The following is a 26,926-nucleotide window of genomic DNA, read 5'->3' on the forward strand; positions in this document are numbered from 1 at the left end:
CTTAAGGGCAGCCAACATATGGGCTCGAACCCACTATCTCCTGAAGGCAAGCTGACAGCTACTTGAATCAAGCTATGCAGCCACTCATTTTTAAACAATCCTCATAACTTATGTGTACCCCTATGATGCAAGTGAAGGCCATCTGAGCACAGATCCTTTCTCACACCCAGTTTTCCACATACCTATTCTGCAGTCTCATTTAAATCCCTGATCACCCTCCAATCAGTACAGAATTGCACTGATAACAATGTCTACTCCCTTAAACTACTCCCTCACTGTCATAACCAAATCTCATACGTCCCAACTATGTTGGTACCTACTTTTGCTTGCTTGTAGTTACCAACCTAAAACACTATCACATTCTCCTTACCCTCCTTCTTCCCTTCTTCTTTCCTCAACTTCTGTATTAACCTAATTTCTGGACTTCACTCTACCCTTCTTCCCTGAACTCTAGACATTTTTTCCACATACCTAACATTGGGAGTCCCGCATGACCAGAGCCTTGACTCTACTCAACTCATTAGATCCCCTCTCCTCCTGGTCTGCCTTATCTTACCTGACGGATGCAGTACTTACTTCCTCCTCCCTCTTCTCCCTCCCATGACCCTTTTTGATATTCCTTATCCTATCCCCTATTCTACATTTCCTTTCACCTTCCCTCTGCTGTTCTACCTGCAGTGACTCATAGTGATTCCTTACTAATACCTCTTCTGAAGTCCCCCCCTCCCCCGACTAGCTCTCTTGGCCCTCAATTTCCTTCCCCATAAAACATTAGCTCACCTGTCTTCCACAATTCTTCCCTTCTTTCTTGTCTACCGAGCAACCTGTACATTGTTTGAGGGAGACCTTTCTGCATTCCTGTCCTTCGTTAAGATTCCTAATTCTCTCCTTCAAACTTTCTCTCATTCGTTCATGCCTGCTCACACCCAATGCCTACATCTGCATTCCTTACCCATTAATTACTCTTCTTTACTCATATTATGATGTGAGTTTTTTTTAATAGCAGTTATCTGAGAGTGTTTGTTTGCTAAAGAACATGTGTTTATATTTTGATTTAACATTCATTATTTTCTTCCAGTTTTGGATTACGTCAAATAGGAGATCATCATCTGATAACCGATCATATGGATCACACAAAACATGTGCCTAGCCATCTGGATGGAAAGTGGACAGAGAAGTATGGAATCTTTTTGTTATAAAAATTAGAAGGTAACAGAAGGGGAGAAAAAGTAAAGGATTTTTTCTTTTTTTTTATATAATGACAAATGCTTGATGTGTAGACAATCTACCATTGCTAGACAGTGTCTTGGAAAAGTGTGCCAGTCCAACTAACTAACCCAGCACCAGCTGTGTGAGAAAACACAGCCTAATAACCAAAAAAGGTTCTTACAGCTGGGATTTATGTAAATGCTTGGTTTTAAAATGTATATTGTACTAGCAAATGTACCAGTGCCTCGCTATGGTATTCCACATTCTATATGGATTTCTACGTAAATTACAGTACGCACATGTCTGTTAGCGTTATCCGAGAAACATCATGGGAAGGTCTCCATATGTTGTTTCCAATGTAAGGTGGGTGTTAGGGAGTTTTGATAATAATGGCAGGCCACATCACCTACAGCCCTTCACAATTGAGTTTGGGAGTTTCTACTATAATTATTATTATTATATTTGCCTTTATTTGTAGTGGCGAAGTTAGGACTCATGGTCCTCTCTTACACTTAACCACACTCACTTGCCTACTGCCATTCATAATGGAGTTGGGGTGTTCTCATTATAATGACAGGCCCCTTTTCATAATGCCAGTCACAATTAAGTTGGGGAGTCTTGAATATAATGGCAGGCACACTTGCCTACTGCTGGATAAAATCGGGTAGGGGAGATTTGACCAAAATTGCAGTCACCCTTGCCTACTGCCTGTTACACAGAGAAGGGGATCTTTCATTACAATGGCAGGCCCCATTTACTAATGCCAGTTACAGTGGAGTTGGAAAGTTTCCATTATAAAGGCAGGACCCCTTTCCTACTGCCAGATACAGTCGATGGGGGGAGTTTTGATTACAATATTGCAGACTCCTCTCCTACTGACACTCACTATCGATTTGGGGAGTTTTATGGTAGTGGGCCCCTCTTTCTAGATTGCAACCAATCGAATTCAAAATATATGTACAAAAGTATATGCACGTTTATAATTGCAGACCTTCATTTCAAGATTAACTGCTGCTAAACGGTATGTCATATTAGCTAACAGATTGCGCCATCAGAGGTTACTTTTAGTGGTTTACATAGCTGGTTCTATGTAATTTTCTCATATATATTCTATTTATGCATTAGATTGAGTTAGGAAATTTTCATAGGGTGAAATTTGAGTAGAGTTTTCACACATTATTTTTCACATACTTACGTGGCAGCTAGAATCATAATATTTGGCTTGCATATGGCCACTGTATGTGCCTAAGTGTGAGCCAAATTTGATGAATCTATCTTTTCTGTTTGTCCATTTAGGACTTTCAAGAAACTGTTAAGCCTATGAAAACTATATGTTATTGCTTTGAAAAAATATACCCCACTGGGTGAAAGAAATGCTTACACCTGTATTCTTATGCTGAGCCCCAAATTTCAAAACCAGTGGTGGGTTTGATCCTGTCTCAGTTCAATGGTATGTGAAGAGGTGTCACTCATGGAAAGCTGGAAATCTGCAAAGCTTGTGTCAGTAGATCTACCTGTACATGAATGAACTCTTGTGGCACAAAATATCCAGCTCCTTGGTCTCTTCAGAAACCTTGGAGTGTAAACCAACATTATTAAAAGCAGCCTAAACCCCCCTTTATTTTCAATGACATTCTTTCCACGAGCTGAACCTGGCCTGCTGTCAGCATTGTTCACCAGATGTCTTCCTAAACCTGACCATATTCAAATTGGCCTCACATTTAAAAGCATTCTCAAATGCCCTACATGTGGACTGGTGTTTTTAGGCTTTGAATGAAGATTTTCCAAGATCAGCTTGTTTTTAGTTGCCATAGAAAGAGGCACTAACTCTCAAAAATCTCACAACCTACCTACTGACTCCAAATAAGTTCCAGTTAATAGTACGTTATGCGACTTAACCCTAGAACTGCCAAACGTCATGCTTGCGACTCAATATAATGTCACTAGAATGCCAATTCGCATGCACGACGCATAGTGCATGCATTTGCTTAATCAGTTATAACATCATTTATCGTTCACTTACGCTATTTTAACAAGTAAGACACTGAAGAGGAAGCTTCAAGTCTTTCATCACACATTCCTCACTAGCCTGAAATGACTCAGTCAAGGTCAGGGTAAGTATAATTGTCAGCTACTCTTTCCTCATCCCCCTGTCATCTCAATTGCTATGTAACTTCACACTCGCTCGCTGTTCCTGTTAGTTTCGGTGAATATCTTTCGTTATCTTTCAACACAATATTGAGTTTATTTTTAACCTGTTTCTTTTGAAGTGTAAACTTTCATCACGGATGGTGAGCTATGTGATTCAAGTGATATTCGCGAAGGTTTTGAAGATGATTGGGATGATTCCTCTTCCAGTGACATTTTTTTAGCTGATGATTCTTCTGACAGGGGAGAAGATTATATTCCAGAATCTGAAGTTGAAAGTGATTCTGATGAACAGAGCAGGCCTGCCAATGTTTCATTAGATAATACTGTTTCTGTAACACAAAAGTGGTGCAGGGTTTATTCACCTGAACAGGAGTTCGATGTTTCCGAGAAGTTCCACGTAAGGAATCCTGGCATTAGGAACTGTCTGCCCCGAAACAGTACACCCATTATGTATTTCAACTTTTCCTTCATAGGTTTTATTTGGAAGCTCTTGGTGAAAGAGTGGCCAAAAAAAAATTAAAACTAAAAGAGATTCTGAAGAAATGAAGGCCTTTTCCCATATGCGATCCTGGTTTGATGTAACTGTCTCTGAAATGAAAAAGTACATTGCCATTCTAATAAATATAGGGTGCACCATGAATGTTTTCATAAACTGCAGCATTTCTGGAAGCCTATAAGGCCTGGCAGGAAAAAAAAAACCTCTGAGAATGACTCCCAGTAGTGCTTGGCGGCTGACGGAACTGTGTGCAGCTCAGAACTTCTTAATTCTTTTGTGATTTTATTTCTGTGTTTAATTTTGAGAACTGAATATTTTTAAAAACTAGAATAAATTCCATGTGTTTTGTATATAGTTATTTTAAAAATGAATGTTATTTATTACTAATGGTGAACTTGAAAATATGAAAAAAATTTTTAGTTTTCCAAAATGTTTATTGACTGATACGCACCAGATAAGTAAGTAAATTATCTATTACTTATATAAACATATTAAATAAAGCTTTCTGAGTAATATGGTGTGTTGCATGTCTAACTTTTCTCTATCTAAGCCTACGTAAATTTGTTAAAAACTTAAATGTGTAATTCATGCGAAAATGCCCTGGCATTTAGTGAAAAAGACTCGGCACTTCTAGGGTTAATTGATGAAATCATTGACTTCGAAGGAAAAATGCATGAAAGAAATAGTGCATAGAGAGGCCAGGTTTCAGGATTAGCACTCGCATACACACCGAGAAATTAAGGAAATTAAGAAAGTTGACATTAACTGAAGATCGGATAATAACTGAGGATAGCTGGATAGAACAAAACTATAAATACTATGTGGATGTATTGGAAAAATGAATTGTCCATCACTAAATTCTGATGAGTTATGGATTTAAAGAAAGTGCTGACAGAGGAGAAATTTAAGCACAGGGATTCTTAGGTGTTCATATAAGAAGATGACTTATGGTGTTATTACTTAAGCCTAAAGAGGCAAGGCAGTGGCATGAAATTAAATCAGGAAACAGAAATAGAAGAGGAATAATGTAAAAATTATAACAAATGCCAGAAAACATCTTAAGGTGTGAAATAATGGGCTATACTCCACGGTACTGTTGAAATATTAAGAGTCATGTCTTCCAACCGTATTCCACAAATATCCTGAAGAATGGCAGCTTGACGTCTCTCTTGCCTTCTATCCAATGAACAACTACAAATTTACAGGAATGCTGACAAAAATGGCAAGCAGCCAGAGACATTGCTATGGTAACTGGTAGGTTCAGTGTTGGTCTGCGAGGGTGTCTGTAACTCGATGTGGAGCATGAAACCCGTAGAAAATAGTAATTTTCTCTGTCATTTGAAGAGTAAGCAAAATGATGTAGATTTAAAAAATGATCTAAAATGAAGGGATATATCATATAAAGTCTACAGATTTTACAGAAAATCAATAGTGTATGAGAAAATATCAAATAACTCATTTGATCACCCTGTAAACCCCCAGTGTATTTTGTGACTTTTAAATCACATGCATATCAAAATCTGCTCCTGGATGAGTATACTTTAGAGGATGGTTGCCTAGTTGTACTTCCTCTTAAAACAATAATCACCACCACCACCATCACCTGAGTATACTTTAAATATGAAGTTTTGTCAAGATCTATTCAACCGTTTTGCCATGATGGTGGAACAGACAGACACAAAAGCTAAAAACCTAAAACGGATAAATATCTGAAAAAGTGGCAAAATAAATGAAATTACAGACAGTGGACCCCCTACAACTTTATTTATATAGACGCCATAAAACACATTACAGTGTGGAATAATGGCTACACTCCACAGTACTGTTGAAATATTAAGAGTCACGAGCTCTGATGGCATAGTATTTACAATTCTTATTTTTATTATCCACTCAATACAATACAATAGCAGAAACAAATTTAATATAGGGTAACTGCCAATAGAAACACAGAACGATGTTAAATTTGATATAAAAAAGAAACTCCCAAATTTTCATAAAAGAAATGAAAAAAGATTCTAATCAGACCGTATCAAAGCAAGTAAAGAATTTAAAAACCAAAATAAAAGTGAACAACATAATTGTCACTAAGGCAGACAAAAACAAAACAATAGTTCTTGTAAACATAGATGACTACATTAAGAAAACCGAAGAATTTTTCTTGAACAATTTCTATACCATTGTGAACAGAGACCCAATCCCCAGGATCCAAAGAAATTTAAAATCTATCCTTAAAAATTCTAATTTTTTAAATTCAAAGAACAAGAACAACAGAAACTGATAAACATTAACCCGAAAGGACAAGAACAACAGAAACTGATAAACATGAACCCGAAAATACCAAAGGCAACAACATACCCATTCAACCAATCATAAATGGCATGAATAGCCCCACATATAACACATCAAAATTTATACACCAGTTCCTAAAAAAAACCATTACAAACTCAATAATACTTCTTCAGCCAAAAACTTGATAGAATTCTGTGAAAAATTAATAAAGTTCAAACCTGCAACTCCATTACAAAATTATTTCCTTTGATATCACTAACATGTACTCTAACATACCTACTAATGAAACAGTCAAAATAATTGAGTTCAATTTATCCAAACATAGCAACCTAAGTAAATTAGAAATAGACAAATTTATTAAACTACTTAAATTTTTATTGAACAACAACTATTTCTCCTTCAATAACAAGATCTATCACCAATTAAGCTTGGCTATAGGGGACCCCATCTCAGGGATATTATCTGATATCTATATGGATAATTTGGAAGAATCTAAAATTAAACTGAATGTAGAAGGACTATGCCTTTGGTTGAGGTATGTAGATGACACATTCGTGATAATAGACCACCAAAAAAATAATAGTACAAAAATTCTAGAATTTTTAAACAAGGTACCCACATAAATTCACCAAAGAAGATAAAAATAATGGTTCATTAAATTTCCTGGATATAAATGTAACATGTACAGATTTTGGATTTGACTTTCAGATATATAGAAAACCGACACACAGCCCAATTACAATAAAAAATTATTCCCTTCATCCGAAATCCCATAAAAAAGTTTCTTTTTTCAGCCTAGTATATAGAGCTTTCAAGATACCTTTATCACCAGTTAACTTAAAGAAACTTAAAAGAACTAGCACTAATTAATGGTTACAAAATAAAGACAATTATTCAAATCATTAACAAAGTAAAACTTAAACTGGCCACTAATCTTACTCCAGAGAAGACTAAAAAATCAATATATGCTACTTTCACCTACACTAATCCTGCGATTCACCAAATTACAAATTCCTTGAAAGAAAGGAGATCTACAAATAGCATTTAGGACAAATAATACTAATAGAAACATCTTTTTTAATCATAATACAGTTAATGTAAATAAATATGAATATCAGGGATCCGGAATATATAGATTAACATGCACACAGTGCAATTTCTCATATGTTAGCTTGACTGCACGTAGTTTTATCACAAGATATATGGAACACTAATGCATTAAAACATAATAAGTATTCTGCAATGGCTAACCACATGAAAGAGAGCGGCCATCAATTTAGCACAATAGATAAGGACCTCACGGTAATAAAAAGAATTGAGAAAGGAAAGTTAATGACTGAATACAAAAGCATTTATATTTATTAAGATCAGCATTTCAACAAGGAAAAATACCTGAACGATGCAATCAAACTAAAAAGCCCATTAATAGAACAATTGTCAAAACTGCTACAAGCTTAAAATTTCAAAATTTTTTAACCGTAAACCTTCCAATATATCAACAAATATAACTCCCACCACAATTTCTTCCCCTACGCCCTCTAATCACCCTCCTCACATCATGCCAATGCCCAACACTCCGTCCATAGCTCCTTCTCTTTCCCCTCCACAAGCTAAGCTACAGTAATATCCAACACACGGCCCACAATTCCCTCCCCTACGCCCCCTACTGGCCCTCCTCACATTACGCCAACGACCAATGCTCCGCCCATAGCCCCTTCTCCTTCTCCACCTACTTGCCCTCCACCACACCCGCCTCATATAACACAATAAGTAAAAACACGACAAATAGTGTCAACTAAACAAAAAAGCATGAAACAAAGGGGTAAGTGATATTCCAGTTTTAATATACTCATAAGAAATTTACAAACTATTGCAATCTTAATAGTCTTTTGTTACAGACACAATCATCCATAACATTGTAGTATACAACACATCACATCTATGTAAAAATTATCGCTGTGCCTTTAAACTACGCTTAACAACAAACTGACCTGTGAATATAGGCCGACTTAAATCAGTTGAAGATTGTGAAGACTACACGTATGATGCACACAACAGAGTATAAACCTCCAATGATCCATCCTTTACTAATGATGTAGTTCTCAATTAATGAAAACACAATGGAAAAAATACTGCAAGTTTAATCCTTTAACTTCCACTAATTTCATTTGAAACTCCGATAAATACACTAACAGTTTTTGAAAAATCAAGAAACAAATGAGAATTAATCAAATTTCATGTTTTTGCCTGTATTGAACTTACTACTAGTATTTACAATTCTTATTTTTATTATCCACTCAATTCAATAATAATAATAATAATGATAATAATAATGATAATAATAATAATGACATAGCCTCGGCTACTTGTGCAGCTATTATAATTTTATGCCATCCTGTCTGCTTGTCAATTTTTACATTCCATTTTACTCTAGACCTACTAGATGGCAGTGTAAATCTAGTATTTCTTGAGTGTCTATGGCCAAATATTTCCTTTGTCTACTCTTTTAATAATTGATGAATGAACTTGAAATAATCTATATATTTTTGGACCAATACTACAACAAAAATCTAAGAATATGTTATCTGTTTTATTAATTGATGTGTGTATAGGACATCCATCCGTCTATCCGTCCATCCGTCCGTCCGTCCGTCCATCCTTCCACCCACCCACCCACCCACCCCTCCCTCCCTCCGTCCGTCCGTCCATCAAATATATAACATATTCTTGTGGTGTAGGTTTATTGGCGATAGTTTTGTCATCATCGATAACATCATCGATAACAGATCCAGTGATGAAAACATCATATTAGACGAACTTAATACTTTGGACCCCCATTTACCAAAGAAATCAAAAACAACAGCTCCCTAAACTATTTGGACCTAACAATAACCAGAAATGAAAACCATCTATCCTACAATATCTACAGAAAACCCACACACACTTCAAACACCATAAAAACTGATTCCATCCATCCCAACGTACATAAATGAGTAGCTTTTTTTAGCATGATACATAGAGCCCTCAATATACCATTAACAAAAGAAGACTTAGATAATGAACTACAACTTATCTACTACAAAGCCAAACACAATGGATACAGTAGAGAAATGGTCAATAAAATTATACACAAAATTAAATCTCAACCCAAAACCAAATTAACAAAAATAGACAAACCCAAGAAAGATTATATATCATTCACTTTCAACAACACACACATATACCTCGTAACTAACGTTTTTAATAAGTACAACTTAAGAATAACATTTAAAGCCACGCACAATAGCTCCAATGTCATACACAATGTTAGAATTGTTAACAACAACAACAAATACAACCAATCAGGAGTTTACCACATCAAGTGCAATGATTGCAAAACAAGTTACATTGGACGTACGGGCAGAAATTTCATAATCCGGTATAATGAACATCTAAAGCAATAAAGCATAACTACTTCTCAGCAACAGGCCAACACATTGAAGAATATAAACACAATTTCACAAACATCGAAAATGATATGAAAATATTAAACATTGATGAATACGCTAATCCCAATTTCAATATAAATGATATTACAGGAAAAACCAATGTTATCTTTAACAAAGTCATTCCTGCCCTAAAAAATGACTACCTCAAAACAATCAATAAGCAGAGCACAACACATGCCACAAAACCACTAAGCGACACGCCTAACCCCACCTCTGCCCCCACAACAACCAATCCCCCTACCCCTCTGTCCACACCCCTCACCACAGCTGGCATAAGCCCAAGATGAACCCCCAGCAGTACACAGTGAGTTCTGAAACGGAGCTCTACCCAACCACAACAACAGCAGTAAGTACACTTTCTATTTCACACACGTCTTCATTCCACAATCCATCACTTATACATATTTATCTTAACCTTAATACCAGAACACAAATATAGACAGGAAAGGAACTGCCACCACTGCAAGAATTTTAATCATACTCAAAACAAGACCACGTCTTCATCTTATGCTTCCAACTCAAACTAACAAGATTTTATCTACTATGAAGCTAAAGTGGACCATTTAACAACAAGTGTTTTATTAACCCATCATCGTTTACAAATATACTATCAACTGACACAAATCTATGATTAACAGCACGATAATTACAAAAAGAAAGCATACGCAAGACATGTACAATTAAACTCATCAAGTTTTAGACTCATCTATATTATTGTCCACGAGTACTAGCATCAACTGATGTAATTCATAGCCATAAGACTCTACCAAGAAAGAAGAAGATGTGTGCAAGACATAAACATATAAATTAATCAGCACTTTACATATGTTTTTAGTATATTTTAATGTGTTTTATGTGTTTGTACAACTGATTAGCTCTTAAGTTTAGGTTAAGTTTTTATAATCACAATTTAAACCTCAAGGTCATTTACACTTACGTACCACAATCTAAACGATAGATCATAACTTATATGCCCCATTAGACATATCCGGATATGCCAGTCAAAGATGGCATCTCCCCTCAGACAATGTAATGTAATTCACACAAAGTATCAACATTAGCCAGGTGATGATGGCCAAATAGGCCAAAACCAGTACTGTAAAAACTACAAGTATAATAAATTGTATTGATCAGGTGGAATCCTTTCTTTTCCATATATGTGTTGACGTTTGCGGAGTGAAGTGTTGTGTTTGCGACGGCAGTGATTAAGGTTATGTGTGCTTAATTTGTAAATAAGTGTACTAACTGACAGAATTTTGTGTGCGTCTTTGTGGCTACATTAACTGGATATGTGAATTCTCAAAATATGCACATTTGGGGTACACGTACCCCACCGTGTATTTATGAAAGACTCCTACACTCACAGAAGGTCGGAGTTTGGTGTGCAGTCTTGGTAAACTGAATAGTGGACCCATTCTTCTTGAATACGATGAACACAGACTTGTGCAAGGGCATTGTTCTGCAATTTATAAAGCAATTAGCCAACATTGAGTTAACTCAGTGTTATTTTCAGCAAGACGTGAACTGAGTCTTTTACTCTAATCAGCAACTTCTTTGAGGACAGAGTAATATCTAAGAATTTTTGGCCACAAAGATCACCAGACTTAACAACACTAGATCATTTTCTGTGGGGATATCTTCAAGGTAAAATGTATTATAATCAACAATGAACAACTGAAAATTTGAAGACCAACATCATAACTGAAATAAATGGTTAGATGAAATTTTTGCAAAGAACTGCTAGAAGCATGGAGCAAAGGGTACAGCTGTGTCTACAGGAAGATGGAGATTAAGGCCACGGCCGCTTCCTTCCAATTCCTAGGCCTTTCCTATCCTATCATCACCATAAGACCTATCTGTGTCGGTGGGAGGTCATTTCCAGCATCTGCTATGATGGATAATGGATATGTTAAAAAGTTTAGAAAAGTTTAAAAATGTTATATGTCACAGTTGTTGCCTTCTTTCTTCTTCATAAATGAATCTATAATGAATTATGTATTTATCTATGATTGACACTCTATTTTATGGCTATCCCCTGGGTCATTATAGTCCTGTTCGAGTGCCCCATTTAACGCAGCAATATCGTGCAGCTCACCTTCTGTTTGCCCATACCATTGTCAACTAGCAACTTCACCAATGGAGACCTGTGTTGTTCACAGATGAGTCCAGATTTCCCCTGACACAGTGTGACAGATATCAACATGTATGGAGACATTGTGGTGAGCAGTACATGTCAAATGTTGTCCAGGAAGGCAACCAATTCAGACAAGGTTCTGTGATATGTGGGGTGACATCAGTATTGATGGCCATACGGATCTTGCAAGCAATCGACTTCATTTTCCGTATCAAAGTTTAATCACTAAGTTTTACAATATTTAAAATTCTTCCACCGTTTTGATACTTTTTTTTTTTTTACAGGTTTCGTTCCTTATTTAGGAACATCCTCAGCTGTTATTGTAGCTTAGGTGAATTGCTAAGATTTTAAACATGTTAATTTGCAGGTACATTCACTTAAAAACTACTAAAAATACCAATTAAATTAAATGATATTAAAAACAATGTGGGGGTTAGTGTGTTAATGATATGAGAACGGATGATTACATAGTTGGTCAGCTTAAAAACTATGTCTATTCATTTGAATAGTTGTTAAAAATTTCATTCTGCTACATTAAAATGTCTGTTTGCGGTTTAAAGTTTAAAAAAATATTTGACTTTTTAACACTGTTCAAATTATTGAATGTTTTATCTTCTGTTCCTTCCAGGTAAGTTGTTATATATTATGAGTTTGCTTATGGTGCCTTGGATTGAGTCTAATGTGGAACTTTGAAGCTGATTGTTGATCAATATTTGTGAAGGGAGCTTCGTTTCAATTTCTGAAATGAAATGAAATAAAATAAGGAAATGGGAATTTGTTTTTTTTTTTTAAATGTGTCTTTACTTAATAACTAAATGTGTAAAAAAGTTCTTTACCTTGCTATGTTAGACTCCAATTCTACTGTGATCCTGGAGGGACGTTTGTTGCTGCTTTGCGTCTTGTATAGTAATGGTGTGTGCGTTCCGTTGTATGCTCCTCCTTACAGGGAGGCGAGGTTGCGGAGAGGGGAGGGGGCGTGTTGGTTACTGTCACGGCATCAACTTTAGAAGGGCTAGGGAGAGGGGATGTACAAAATGGCGGAGGTTCGGTCTTATTTATCCTTTTACTATTTGTATTGCGCCTTTTGCCTAAAATTTCAAGACTTGATAGTGTCCCTTCAAATATAGGATTTCTAATGTCAATAGTTTTATTTAGGTTATTGTCCTGATTGCTTTTTTGTTCTAAATAAATGTATAGATTTTCTAATGTATTAAGGAGAGCTCCTTTGTTTATTTTATGTAATATGGTTAAATCCTGCTCTATGGTTGTGAATTGATGTCCGGTTGAACTCATGTGTTGACCCATCGCGGAATTTTTTTTATGTCTTTCAGCGTTGACATGCTCCTGGTATCTTACAGTAAAACTGCGCCCTGTTTGTCCGACATAACTTTTTTTACATTGGTGACACTTCAATTTATAAACTCCTGATTCAGAATGTTTGTTTCTTCCTAGGGAATTAATACTATTGTAATTAAATAATTTATGCTTTGTGTTATTGCTGGTTGAATATGCGATCTTACAATTATATTTTCTAAAAACAAATTGGTTACTGTGTATAAGTTAGGGTTATTGAACGTGAACTTGGCGTATTTGTCTTTCTTTTTTGTTTCGGGTTTTAGGTTAGTTTGTAATTTCCGTTTGAATTTACCGATTATTTTGTTTATTATTTTTGGTTCAAAACCATTGTATTGGGCTTGTTTGCGAATAAAGAGCAGTTCTTTTTCTCTTTCTGTGTGTGTAAGGGGTATATTAAACGCTCTATATATGTAACTGTAATAAGCTGACCTTTTTTGTGATTCTGGGTGCAATGAGTAGTTCGTTATTGTAATGGGAGTAAAAGTGGGTTTTCTGTGTATCTTGAAGACAAACTCTTCCTTTTTCCGTGTTACATTTATGTCTAAATAGTTAATGGAGCTTTCTTTTTCTTTCTCGAATGTAAACTTTATTCTGGAATCAAGTGTATTTAATTTATTGAGGACATCGTCACTGTTATTCTCTCTTCGATCTATTACGGCAAAAGTGTCGTCCACAAAGCGTATCCATAAATTGAGACCTTCTATTTGTCCTATTATTTTGGTATGTTTGAGGTAATCAAGATAAATATTGGCTAAAATGCCCAAAGCAGGAGCACCCATTGGGAGGCCTTCTTGTCTATATATTTTTTTATTGAAAGTGAAGTAATTGTGTTTAGTAATGAATTTAAGTATATTAATGAAATCTTCTACTTCTGGTATGCCGAGTTGTTTATGTTCTGTAAGATTCTTCCTGATAATTTTTATTGTTTTGTCCACTGGAATATTTGTATACATGTCCTTGATATCAAAGGAACATGTTACTTGATGTGGTGTTAATTTAAATTTTTTGAGTACTTGCAAAAGTCTACTGAATTTTTTATTGGTTTCTTGTTGTGAAAAATGTATCAAAAGTATCAAAACGGTGGAAGAATTTTAAATATTGTAAAACATACGGATCTTGTCGTCATCCGTGGTAATCTTACAGCTGCGAGGTACAGCAAGCAGATACTGCTACAGCATGTGTTGGTTGCTGCATATGATGTTGGTCCTGAATTCGTACTCATGCACGACAATGCGTGCATGTAGCGTGCATCGCCAGAGCTGTCTTGCGAGAACTGGACATTCAAGAGATGGAATGGCCAGCAATGAGTCCCAACCTTAATTCCATCAAGCATTTGTGGGATAGGCTTGACAGAAGTTTTTGTGGGTGTCCTTTTCCACCACAGACTCTCCAAGACCTCGAACAGGCTCTCATTGAAGAATGGGACCTGATACCGCAACCTGACCTCCGTTGACTTATATAGAGCATGCCACGTAGGTGCCAAGCTGTGATTAATGCTTGTGGAGGACATACACCATACTGAAGCTCTCCAACTGTGACAAAAATCCACCCTGGAGGACTGTTATCACTTTGTTTTCGTCCCTATTTGGACATTTCTGTTTGTGTTCTGAAAATGAATGCAAATCCATCGATGTTCTTTTGTATACTTCAACGGTAAAGAATAAAGGTTTAGTTGGTAATGGGTGTGAGTATTGTTTTGTGAAGCATGGCATATGTTCGAAAAAATGTTCCTCTAATATTTTTGAACTGTTTAGTAACACAGTATCAACATAGCAGCAAGTGTGTGTTTGTGAGCAAGAGATGCCGACAGTTAGTGCACATGCATGAAAGTTGAACGTGTAGTAATAAAAGATGAGAACAATAGGACCTAAATTAAAAAGTAGCCTTCATATTATTAAGAAGCACCATTCCTGTGCGGAGGAAATTTCAGATGGGTTTTGTCTGTTGTGCTGCCCTTTTATTGCCAAACAATTATTCATAGTTGTATTAAGTACTCTCCTCTTTGGTCCTCCTTTAAAAGTACACTGCTTGAATAAGAACATATGGTCAAAATGAGAAGAAATGGAATCACTACTGGGCTGCATTTAGGGCAGTCGCCCAGGTGGCGAATTCCCCATCTGTTGTTTTCCAAACCTTTTCTTAAATGATTGTAAGGAAATTGGAAATTTATTGAACATCTCCCTTGGTAAGTTATTCCAATCCCTAACTCCCCTTCCTATAAACGAATATTTGCCCCAATTTGTCCTCCTGAATTCCAGCTTTATCTTCAAATTGTGATCTTTCCTACTTTTAAAGACACCACTCAAATTTATTCGTCTACTGATGTCCTCCCATGCCATCTCTCCATTGACAGCTTGGAACATACCACTTATGATATAGATGTTGATTCTCATAGGGCATCTGAAATATTTGTCCCAAATGAGTAAATTTATAATATTGCTGAGAAGTGATTATGCTTTATTGTGTTTAGATGTTCATTACACCAGATTATGAAATTTCTGCCCGTACATCCAATGTAACTTGTTTTGCAATCATTGCACTTGATATTATTATTATATTATAAATTTGCTCATTTGGGACAAATATTTCAGATTTCCTATGGGAATCAACATTATATCATCTGATGGCCAAGCAAGCATCAATTTTTGGTAATGCAACAATGTCTCAAGTGCATTGGCACTGCCGGTGGCTCCAGGTGGCCTCCACGATGTGCACTAGCCATGCACACGGGGGCGAAATGCTGGCAACTAGGAATGAGTTAGCTGGAAAATTTATAATGTCCAATAATGGACCATTTATATTGGTATTACATACCACTTAGTCGAGCAGCTCGTCTCCTTTCTCCCAAGTCTTCCCAGCCCAAACTTTGCAACATTTTTGTAACGCTACTCTTTTGTCGGAAATTGCCCAGAAGAAATTGAGCTGCTTTTCTTTGGATTTTCTCCAGTTCTTGAATCAAGTAATCCTGGTGAGGGTCCCATACAATAGAACCATACTCTAGTTGGGGTCTTACCAGAGACTTATATGCCCTCTCCTTTACATCCTTACTACAACCCCTAAACACCCTCATAACCATGTGCAGAGATATGTACCCTGTAATTAAAACTAAGAGGACTTTTCCTATTTGTGAAACTCACAACCTGACTTTTAACCCCGTTTATCATCATACCATTGCCTACTGTCCATCTCACAACATTATCTAGGTCATTTTGCAGTTGCTCACAATCTGGTAACTTATTTATTACTCTGTACAGAATGACATCATCTGCAAAAAGCTTTATCCTTCCACTTCTTTACACATATCATTGATATATATAAGAAAACATAAAGGTCCAATAATACTGCTTTGAAGAATTCCCCTCTTAATTATTACAGGGATAGATAAAGTGACTCTCCATCAAATGTTATTGAATTATTAGCCAGAATTCTCGTAGATGATGATATTGTAACAGAAATTTATGGCAAAACTTCCATTTCTACAAAAGATGTTATCAGTTTCTTGAAACATCCAGAGAACTTACTCTGGAGTCAACAGCTAAATTATTGAAAAAGAAAGCCAGCTATTTCATTTTCCTGTAGAATTCTTAAATATCTTGGATTTAAATGGTTTGCTACCACATATGCTTACTCTAAAAATTGAGTCATACTTATGTTCCTTATAAATTTGGGAACCACATTCATTGTAAGAAATAAGTTTCAAAGTTGTTTAGATTTGGCAAAAATAAGTGGAGCAGGACAGAGAGTTCTAATCTCTCAAGTTGATTTAACACTATCCAATACAATAATTCCATTTTCCTTTAAAAGCTACCAATTTCCAGTTCACTAGGCATTTTGTATGATAATCAATAAAGCTCAAGGGGAATCACTGGAATGTGGTTCGGCTCCATGGCTTCTGGCCTTTGATCCAGAGTCTCCCAGGTTCGATTCCTGGCCAGGTCGGGGATTTTAACCTCAATTGGTTAATTCATCTGGTTAGGGGGCTGGGTGTGTGTGCCATCTTCATCATTCAAAATCATGTTAGGTAGGGCTCCATCCGCACTGATGTGCACACCTACTAGAAAAATACCTGCACCGTGCCTCTTCACAGGCCATATGCCATTTTTAAAAATTCTTACTTAGGGCCATTAAGGACCACATCAAGTGGAAGCCTTTCTTGCATCCAAAAAATGTTGCATTCTTTCTTTGGTCGCCTGTCTTTTCTCTTTTGTCCAGCCGCTGTTCTGCTTTTGTTCATCGTGTGTGATAGTACATATATCACACCCTTGCACTGTATTAAGAAGTCAGAGATATTATTATTGTCAGTATTTGATTTATTATTATTATTATTATTATTATTATTATTATTATTATTATTATTATTATTATTATTATTATTTCATTTGTGTATTTATTCCCAATATTTCAAACTGGAAGGTCTCCATATGTGGTATGAGTAATTTGTTTTGTACAAACGGATGGGAAAACTGGGCTGTTTTCAAATCGGAAACTTTGCATGAGTCATGCAGGCATCCCAGAGTCTGATGAGGTGACCTTGTTGATGTAGTCAAAAACTTTCTATGAGTCATACGGAATGGCCCAGAGTCTGATGAGGTTCTTGGCATGGTCTTGACAAGAGGATCTGCTCGTGATTGGATGGCCAGGATCAATCTCGACCTATCATGTGAGAGGAAGGAGAAAACTGAGGTCTATAGAAGCATGTGATCATACGGTGAGGAAGAGATGATACTGGATTATCATACTATACTATACTGGACTGGACTTCAAACTTTGGTAGAATATGGTTTTATTATGTTTGTGGAACGTGACTGTGGAGTGCTTAGGCACTGAGTATTGTATCACTTGTGGCGGCCTTGTGTTATACTTTAGTGGAAGCAGTGGGAGTGCTGTATTTCAGACTTTCCAGGATTTATGTTTTAGAATGACAAGCGTGTGTTGCTCAAGTGACTATATCTTTAAACCAAGTGTTAAGAGTCAGTGATCACAGTATTATAAAGGTACAGTGTCTGTGTGATATAATACCCTATGTGATCAAAAGTATTCGGACACCTGGCTGAACATAAAATACAAGTTCGTGGTGCCCTCCATCGGTAATGCTGGAATTCAATATGGTGTTGGCCAACCCTTAGCTTAGATGACAGCTTCCACTCTCGCAGGCATACGTTCAATCAGGTGCTTGAAGGTTGCTTGAGGAATAGCAGCCCATTCTTCATGGAGCGCTGCACTGAAGAGAGGTAGCGATGTCGGTCAGTGAGGCCTGGCACAAATTCGGCATTCCAAAACATCCCGAAGGTGTTCTATAAGAGTCAGGTCGGGACTCTGTGCAGGCCAGTCCATGGCAGGGATGTTATTGTCGTGTAACCACTCCGCCACAGGCCGTGCATTATGGACAGGTGCTCGATCGTCTTGAAAGATACAATCGTCATCCCTTAAGCGCTCTTCAACAGTGGGAAGCAAGAAGGTACTTAAAACACCAATGTAGGCCCGTGCTGTGATAGTGCCACGCAAAACAACAAGGGGTGCAAGCCCCTCCACACCATAACACCACCGCCTCCAAATTTTACTGTTGGCACTATACATGCTGGCAGATGACATTCACTGGGCATTCGCCATACCCACACCCTACCATCGGATTGCCACATTGTGTACCAATATTATTATTATTATTATTATTATTATTATTATTATTATTATTATTATTATTATTATTATTGTTATTATTATTATTATTAATTTTTATAATTGCGTTTTCCCTATAACATGTTCCTTACCATGTTCCTATCTCTCTCTGTGTGTGTGTTAAATCTTCAGCCCAGAAGCTGCTTTGATCCTCAAATAGTGCCACCAAGGATTATGATATAATAAATAAAGGCTACAATATGAATTACTGAGCATATACCATTTTATTAAACATAGCTGGTTATAGTGATTATATATTACATAGATTACAAAACTTGAAACAATCCTTATTATTTTTATGACTGAGCAGCTGAACATACTTGTAGTTACATTTCACTCTGGACTGTTCTAAGAGACAGTCACAAAAATGCTGCATTATTCAAGTAATAATAACTGGTAGAGCTATCTCTATATGACTTGATTTCATTTAAAACTTGAGAACATACATGCACACAGTTTCATTATAGCCTGTCCATAAATTTCATCATTAAGTCTATGTTTATCCATAATTTTCTGCTTCTCACCTCTTATTTACAATAATATCAGTTATAGCTATTGTTTATTAGGTCTCTCTGCGATTCTCTTACCCTTGGATTATTCTCTTCAGCATACTGTCTTGTTTTACAAGGCATATGAAGAATTTCAGGCTGTGAAAGAACTTTCCAAACATTAATCATCATGATGGTGATGATATAATAAATAGAGGCTACAATATGAATCATGGAGCATATACCATTTTATTATACTGTACAATGCTGATTATAGTGATAATATATTACATAGATTACAAAACTTGAAACAATCCTTATTATTTTTATGACTGAGCAGCTGAACATACTTGTAGTTATAGTTGTTCTCAGCAGTTTTTCATAATTTTGAGAAAGACTGACCTTATTAATCACAGTCATCAAGTTCAATGTCCAGGTCCATGGCTGAGTGATCAGCATCTTGGCACATGGTCCTCCAGATTCAATTTCCAGTTGGGTCAAGGGATTTACATCTTAAACAGTTAATTTCATAAGTTTAGGGACCAGGTGTTTGTACTCTCCCCAACATTCCTGCAACTCATTCACCCACACAACATTATCCTCCACCACACAGCTTCCTACACACAGCAGATGCATTTGCCCCTTTTCGGAAGGTTTGCCATATAAGGGTTACACCAGATTAGCAATAGCCACAAAAATGATGATGATGATGATTATTATCATCATCATCCATTCAATCATTGTCTTGAACAGAAATCATGTTCTCTCACCTTGACTCACTTTGTCTTTTGATGTTGCAGATTACGTGATACATGTCATCATTATCTAGATGAGTTTGATGAGGACTACCTATATAAAATTTGGCTTAATGGAGGAGAAAAGTTCCCAAAATATGATGTAATCAACAACCTTTGCAGGTTAGTAGTCCTAAGACAGGAAGATAGGCTCTTTCATATATTACAGTTACTCCATATTACTCAGAGTTTATTGCTATTTCAGACGTACTGGTGTGTTTCGTGACTGTTTGAATATTCAAGATTCTATAATAAAACATTCAACAACAGCCAAATGTTGTGCAAGAAGAAGGTACAAAGAATTTAGAATTGTATGCCCATAAGGAAAGGAAAATAAAAAATAATTATACATCATTTATCTATATGATTCATTGCTGAATAATTCTGATCAGACATACTCTAGTGATGACAATATGAGAGGGGAAAAGAGAAAGTCATTTGTGAGTGTGGAAACATGGAAGTTGACAGCAAGGGAAGATGCTTCTCATATTTCTGTGCTAGTCTTGGATTGTCTGTCTGTCTGTTAGGTCATCAGCCCAGAGGCTGGTTGGATCCTCAAATAGCACCACCAAAGGTTATGCAGTTATAAGGAAACCATAAAAAACCATGGCAGCACCAAAATGAGGCATACTAGGGAAGACGAGGAGTGAGTCACTGGGTCAGAAAGTGCTATTGCAGCACGACTGACCCTATGAGCAACACCTTTCATAACACTCAGATGCACCAGTCGTGCTCTGAATGTCATAACTCAGCACCACCCATACCGCAGCAGCTTCCATATTGTCACAGCCATTGATGAGACTGGGACTTCGGTGGAAGCTACACTTTACTCTGGCCTGTGCCACGAGATGGATACAAAGGTACTGTATCCATCATGAAATGGTAGCAGGCAAAGTCTGGGATTAGGCATGCAAATATTTTTAAGCACTAGATCAATTCACACTGCACTTGGTAAGGTATAGGTACAAGGTGGTTAACAAACTATAACATATAACTATAACAATTCTAATTTTAAGTAGAAGTGACAAATCAAGTCATACATAATAGGACAAACACAACAGCAGAACAATGTAGAAAGAAGAAGTAACAGAAAGGGAAGATAGGGATAAACACAAGTGCACAAAAGAAAACGGGACAATCTCCATGTCACACACTGCTGCCATATGGTTCAATGGAGTTCAATATCATACTAAATTTTATGTTCAGAACAGTAAATGTACAAAGGTTCTTGCCCAGATGCTGTTCTGAAGCCAATTGGATCATAGCACTTCAAATTTCCTCCAAGTAAACGAGTAATGTAACATGGGGTGTCAAAAAGTGCAATGCAAAAGTGAGAGGGGAGACAGCATACCGTACTGACATTAACATGTCCATGTTCTTTACAAAGAAAAACTCTTCCATATCTGAAATAAATCCCATGGAAATATGTGTGAACAACATACAGAAATTATCAAAAACTAAACTGAGAGATGTTTTGAAGCTTTCGTCATCCCATTTCAGTGAAGACTGAAAAATGCTTCCGGAGCTTCGATTCTATGTGGATGTGCTGCACACGGAAGAAAGAGAGGATGAAGGTGGTGAGAATGTGCAAAATGATTTTTTGTGTGAAAATATTTACAATGATGACTCTTTGTTGATGGTTTAATTCATATTTGAGGTCTGACCAGTGTTCATCATTAGCTTTGGTATTGTAATTCAAATCAAAGAATTTTGTGTGTAGTTCTAAAATTACATATCAATTATGTTTAATCTTTAAATTTGGATTGAAGTAGGTATGTCCAAAATAACAGGGCACTTTATTACAACAGTTATCCTTAGTCTACAAATTTCTCCTCTTTTTGTGTTACTGACTTTCTGAATTTGTTAATTACTGAATACACTGTTTTTAAATTTTATAATACCCTGTAATCAATGCATTGGTAATCAGCATGTTTGTAAATCTAAAAACTAATGTGTTTCATCATCATCATCATCATCATCATCATCATCATCATCATCATCATCATCAATTTTCCGCTCCAGCAAGCTGGGTTCGGGTGTTTATGAGCCTCTTCCAGTTCGTCCTGTCCACCCACAGCTGATGTTCTACCTCATGATCATCATCTTCCTTCCAAGTATTGGGCCATGTGTCCCATTATGGTCTTGCATATTTCTTTTTGCAAGACTTAAAGCAATCAAATGTCCTTCCGATGGGTTGCTAGCCTGAAGGAAGTAAGACCATTGGTGGGGCTGCCACCTCTCAGCTAATGGACTAGCTGAAATTACAGCATTTCCTCCGTAATTGAAGTAATGGTTATACCACCATGACTCGGTCGACAGAGCCTCGTATGTGGAAATAGGTTTGTTCATCCTGGGAAGGTGAGGTTGGCATTTGGTCAGGAGAGGTTATGTCATAATCGTCATCATCATCCTTCCAAGTATTGGGTCATGTGGCCCGTTACGGTCTTGCATTTTCTTTCCATCACTTCATTGGACGTCCAATAGATCTCTGTCCTCTTGGGTGATAGCGTAGGATCTCCTTTGGTAGTCTTCCAGATTCCATCCTTTGAACGTGATGTTTCCAGTTTTCTTGGTTATCATAGATGTAATTGTTTACTCGTTTCACATTCAGTCCCTTAAGCACAACATTTCTTATATGATCCCATTTTGTATAGCCTGCTGTTCTGCGCATGAACGTCATTTCACGTGCTGTAATTCTGAAAATGTCTTGACTTCTTACTGTCTATGGCTCACTGCCGTAGCAAAGGGTTAGTCTGGCTAAAGTGTTATAAAGATGTTAGCGAGTGTGTTTTTGGACAAGAGATGGATTCATGATGTGATTTATGATTCCTGTTGTTCTGGTAAATTTGGTTATTTTTGCAGAGATATCAATTTCCCCTTGGTAAGATAAAATGTATCCCAGATAATTGAATTCGTTGACTCTTTCCAAAATTTTATTATCTAAACAGATTTTACTGGGGATAGGGTCCTTCCCTTAAAGGCCTTATTTTGCTCTTTTATGGTGAAATGATCATATTGAATTTTGAAGAGACTTTCTGGAGGTTAAATATTGACCACTGAAGATCATCTTCTGATGATGCTACAAACGCAACATCATCAGCATAGAGTATGGCATCTAGATGTGTGAGATATCTGCTGACTGGGATTGATCCATGCCTTTCATGCCTTCATTCCTGCATTATGTTGTCCACATAGATTATGAACAACAAAGGAGAAAGTCCACAACCTTGTCTCACACCTCTGCTGATCGGTTCCAATTCATTCTGATGATTACCTAACTTTATTGCAATAAGGTTGTCACTGTACATGTTGTATATGTTATCTATTAACTGTTCTGGGACATTATCTTCTGCTAAGATATTAAGAAGTCTATTCCTGTTAACTAGGTCAAAGGCTTTCTTAAAATCAACAAATGCTATGTGAGTTTTCAAGTTAAATTCCCTGCATTTTTCTACTAAGATTTTCAAGGTAAAGTAAACATCAGCACATGAGCGTCCCTTTTGAAATCCATTTTGTTCATTTCAATCACATTTTCATAATACCTGAATAATTTTTCTTTGACAATATTAGGAGTAAATTTTGTAACCTGAGTTGTGTATACTTATGATATTGATACGTAAATTGACCAGGAGATCACTAAGATTGTTTGGCCACCAGAAGGCTGTTGCTCACTTAGCACCACCCAGGGGACACGTGTAGGGTATCTTTGGGTTAAACCTTCGGATGTGAGCAACACTGGTCATGAGGAAATTTAACACAAATAGTCCTTATAAGGACTCACACTTCAGAAGAATTGGACCTGGTATCCACATGTTACAGATCAATGTGGAAGGCATAAGCAGAACAAAGGGACAGTACTTGCATAAAATTACTCTAGAAAACAACATTGATGTAATTGCCATTCAGGAAATGCATACAGAAGATATAGACCAACTAAACTCACGAGGAAAAATTCCAGGATATGATCTCATAGGGGCAACATATAATAAGGTGTATGGTATAGCTACATATGTTCACAATACTATAGAGAATGCCTATCTGATTCCTACTAACACCAATGACAACATCCACACCTTTGTCATAGATGTAAGTTGGACAAAAGTCATAAATGTTTGCAAACCACCTGCCGTTCAGTGCCCTCCTTCTCTAGTCCCAATTTACTCACATCCATCTGTTTATCTTGGTGATTTCAATATTCATCACACCGAATAGAAATATAGTGTTAATAACGACAGTGGTGAGGCTCTGGTCATCTGGGCTGATGCACATCACATGCACCTTATTTTTGATGTGAAAGACTTGTCTACTTTTAGATCAGCTTTATGGAAACGTGACTACAACCCTGATTTATGCTTTGTATCTACGGATGATAATTGTCTGCCCCTACCAACATCACGCAAATTTCTACGTGCCATTCCTCACAGTCAACACAGAGCAGTCATTATTGAAACAAGTGTGAAAGTGCCCATCATCACTTCTACACCACGACCTCAATGGAATTTCCAAAAGGTAAACTGGCCTGCATTTTCTGAGAACCTTGAAAAATGTCTGGATTGGATTCCACCTGTTAGTGAAAATTATTAGAGATTTGTGGGTGTAGTGACCAGTATAGTAAAGAAGTTTATTCCTAGAGGTTTTAGGAAGGAGTATATTCCTGGATAGAAAGAAATCAGCTAAAAATTATATGAAGAGTTCCTCACAACTGGTGACCATGAAATATCAAATGAACTACTGCACAGCCTTGATGCCTCAAGAAGACAGAAATGGATTGAAACTGTCGGGAATATCGACTTCAAACACTCAAACATGTGAGCTTGGTCCCTTCTTTAAAAACTGGGAGATGGAAACAAAATATTACGTGATAACAGTATCATCAGTCTAGATACTATAGCCTCACACATGGTGTCAACATCAAAAACACCTAAGCAAAGAGATCACACCATCAAGATTAAACGAGAGCTTAAAGTCTTAAAAGCAAAGTATCAGGAGGATAATGAAGTATCTTGACCATTCACATCAGAGGACATTTCAAAGGCACTAAAAGATATTAAACAAGGTAAAGCTCCAGACTTTGATGGTATCCACCCAGAATTCCTGCTCCATTGTGGAAAATATGCAAAAGTATGGCTTACATGCTTCTTCTCTAATATCCTGCAAACAGGGAACATACCTCCTGCACTTAAAAGAACAAAGGTTATCGCCATATTGAAACCAGGCAAACCAAATGACTTACCTAAAAGCTACAGACCTATTGTACTACTTGGCACAGTGTATAAGCTACTGGGAAGACTTCTGTACAACAGGATAAGCTCTATAATTCTTGAAGAAGTACCTATGGAATAAGCTGGATTTTGACCAAATTGCAGTTGTGTTGATCAAGTACTATCACTGACCACCCACATTGAAGCCAGATTCCAGAAAAGACTTAAGACATCAGTTGCATTCATTGACCTGACATCTGCTTATGACACTGTCTGGAGGCATTGCATGATCTATAAACTCCTACGCACAATACCTTGTAGAAGAATAGCCAGACTTGTGGATAACATGTTAATGAATCACAGATTCCAAGTCATTTTGGGAAACACCATCAGTAATAAGAATAAACTTAACAATAGGCTGCCTCAAGGCTCTGTCTTGGCCCCACTTCTCTTCAGCCTCTACATCTCTGACATGCCTGCAACCATTTCAAGAAAGTTTGGCTATGTAAATAACTGGGCAATTGCTATTCAGGACAAACAGATTGAAAATACAGAACATACCCTAACTACTGATTTATGCATTCTTGAAGAATACTTATAAAAATGGAGGCTGAAGCCAAACCCAAACAAAACTACAGTGACATGTTTCCATTTATGCAATAAGCTAGCTAATCGTGAACTAGAAGTGTACCTGGGTAAAAATCACTTGACCCACACCAATGATTCACAATTAAGTATTTATTTATTTTCCACCTAGTCGATACAATGATTGCTTAAGGCAACTTTTAATGGTCAAAAGTGGTACATGTTTCGTATATTATCAACATCTTCAGCCACATAACACTGTTTAGATGAAAAATATATAAAATTGACAAAGTAATGCTTTAGATGAAGTGTCCTTAAAATTAACATAAGATTGACAAGATTAAAACAAACAAATAACTCAAGAGAAAATATATAAATTATTTCTACAATAGAAAGCAGTCGTCAAGGAAACACTTGTACAATATTCCATAGAGAAATTGTCCTAATAAATATTCTTTTCTTAATAATTCATGAAAAAAGATCAATTTATAAATTAAAAATTATACAATTTATAAGTAATTATCGAAATGAAGAAATCCTGATATCACAGTGCGGCTCTTATTATTAATGTAGATGAAAATATAACTAATTCCTAGTTGTCAAATTTTATTAAGCCTGCTTTCCTTTGGAACAGTAACTCCTGTCATTCTTTCACAGTTTTGCGCCGGGTGTAATATTGATGATGCGTTCTTCCTTGCTCTTGCACCTGAGGAGGTGGAGGAGCGGGGGATATAGGTGTGTCAAGAACTTCCTTGCTGTCACCTATAGCTTCAACTGAGGAGGAATAAGTTGTAGGGCTATCTGTAGGTGGAGAAATTCCAATTCTTTTTTCGTGATCCTTCTCAAGCATTTTCAAATATACTAGAATTTGATAATATAATGGATTCTAGTATATTTGAAAATGCTTGAGAAGGATCACGAAAAAAGAATTGGAATTTCTCCACCTACAGATAGCCCTACAACTTATTCCTCCTCAGTTGAAGCTATAGGTGACAGCAAGGAAGTTCTTGACACACCTATATCCCCCGCTCCTCCACCTCCTCAGGTGCAAGAGCAAGG

At 36.7% G+C, this 26,926-nt stretch overlaps 1 long non-coding RNA gene across 1 annotated transcript; it reads left to right on the plus strand.

Annotated features, from left to right (window-relative positions):
- The first annotated feature begins 1,077 nt into the window (after positions 1-1,077).
- LOC136880001 (uncharacterized) lies at positions 1,078-21,291 on the plus strand. The gene is made up of 3 exons (XR_010860943.2): positions 1,078-1,177; positions 20,088-20,204; positions 20,287-21,291. It is a non-coding gene; the product is annotated as an uncharacterized lncRNA (long non-coding RNA).
- Positions 21,292-26,926: the final 5,635 nt, after the last annotated feature.

This window comes from Anabrus simplex, chromosome 1 (genome assembly GCF_040414725.1).
Source record: "Anabrus simplex isolate iqAnaSimp1 chromosome 1, ASM4041472v1, whole genome shotgun sequence".
Lineage (NCBI taxonomy): Eukaryota > Metazoa > Arthropoda > Insecta > Orthoptera > Tettigoniidae > Anabrus > Anabrus simplex.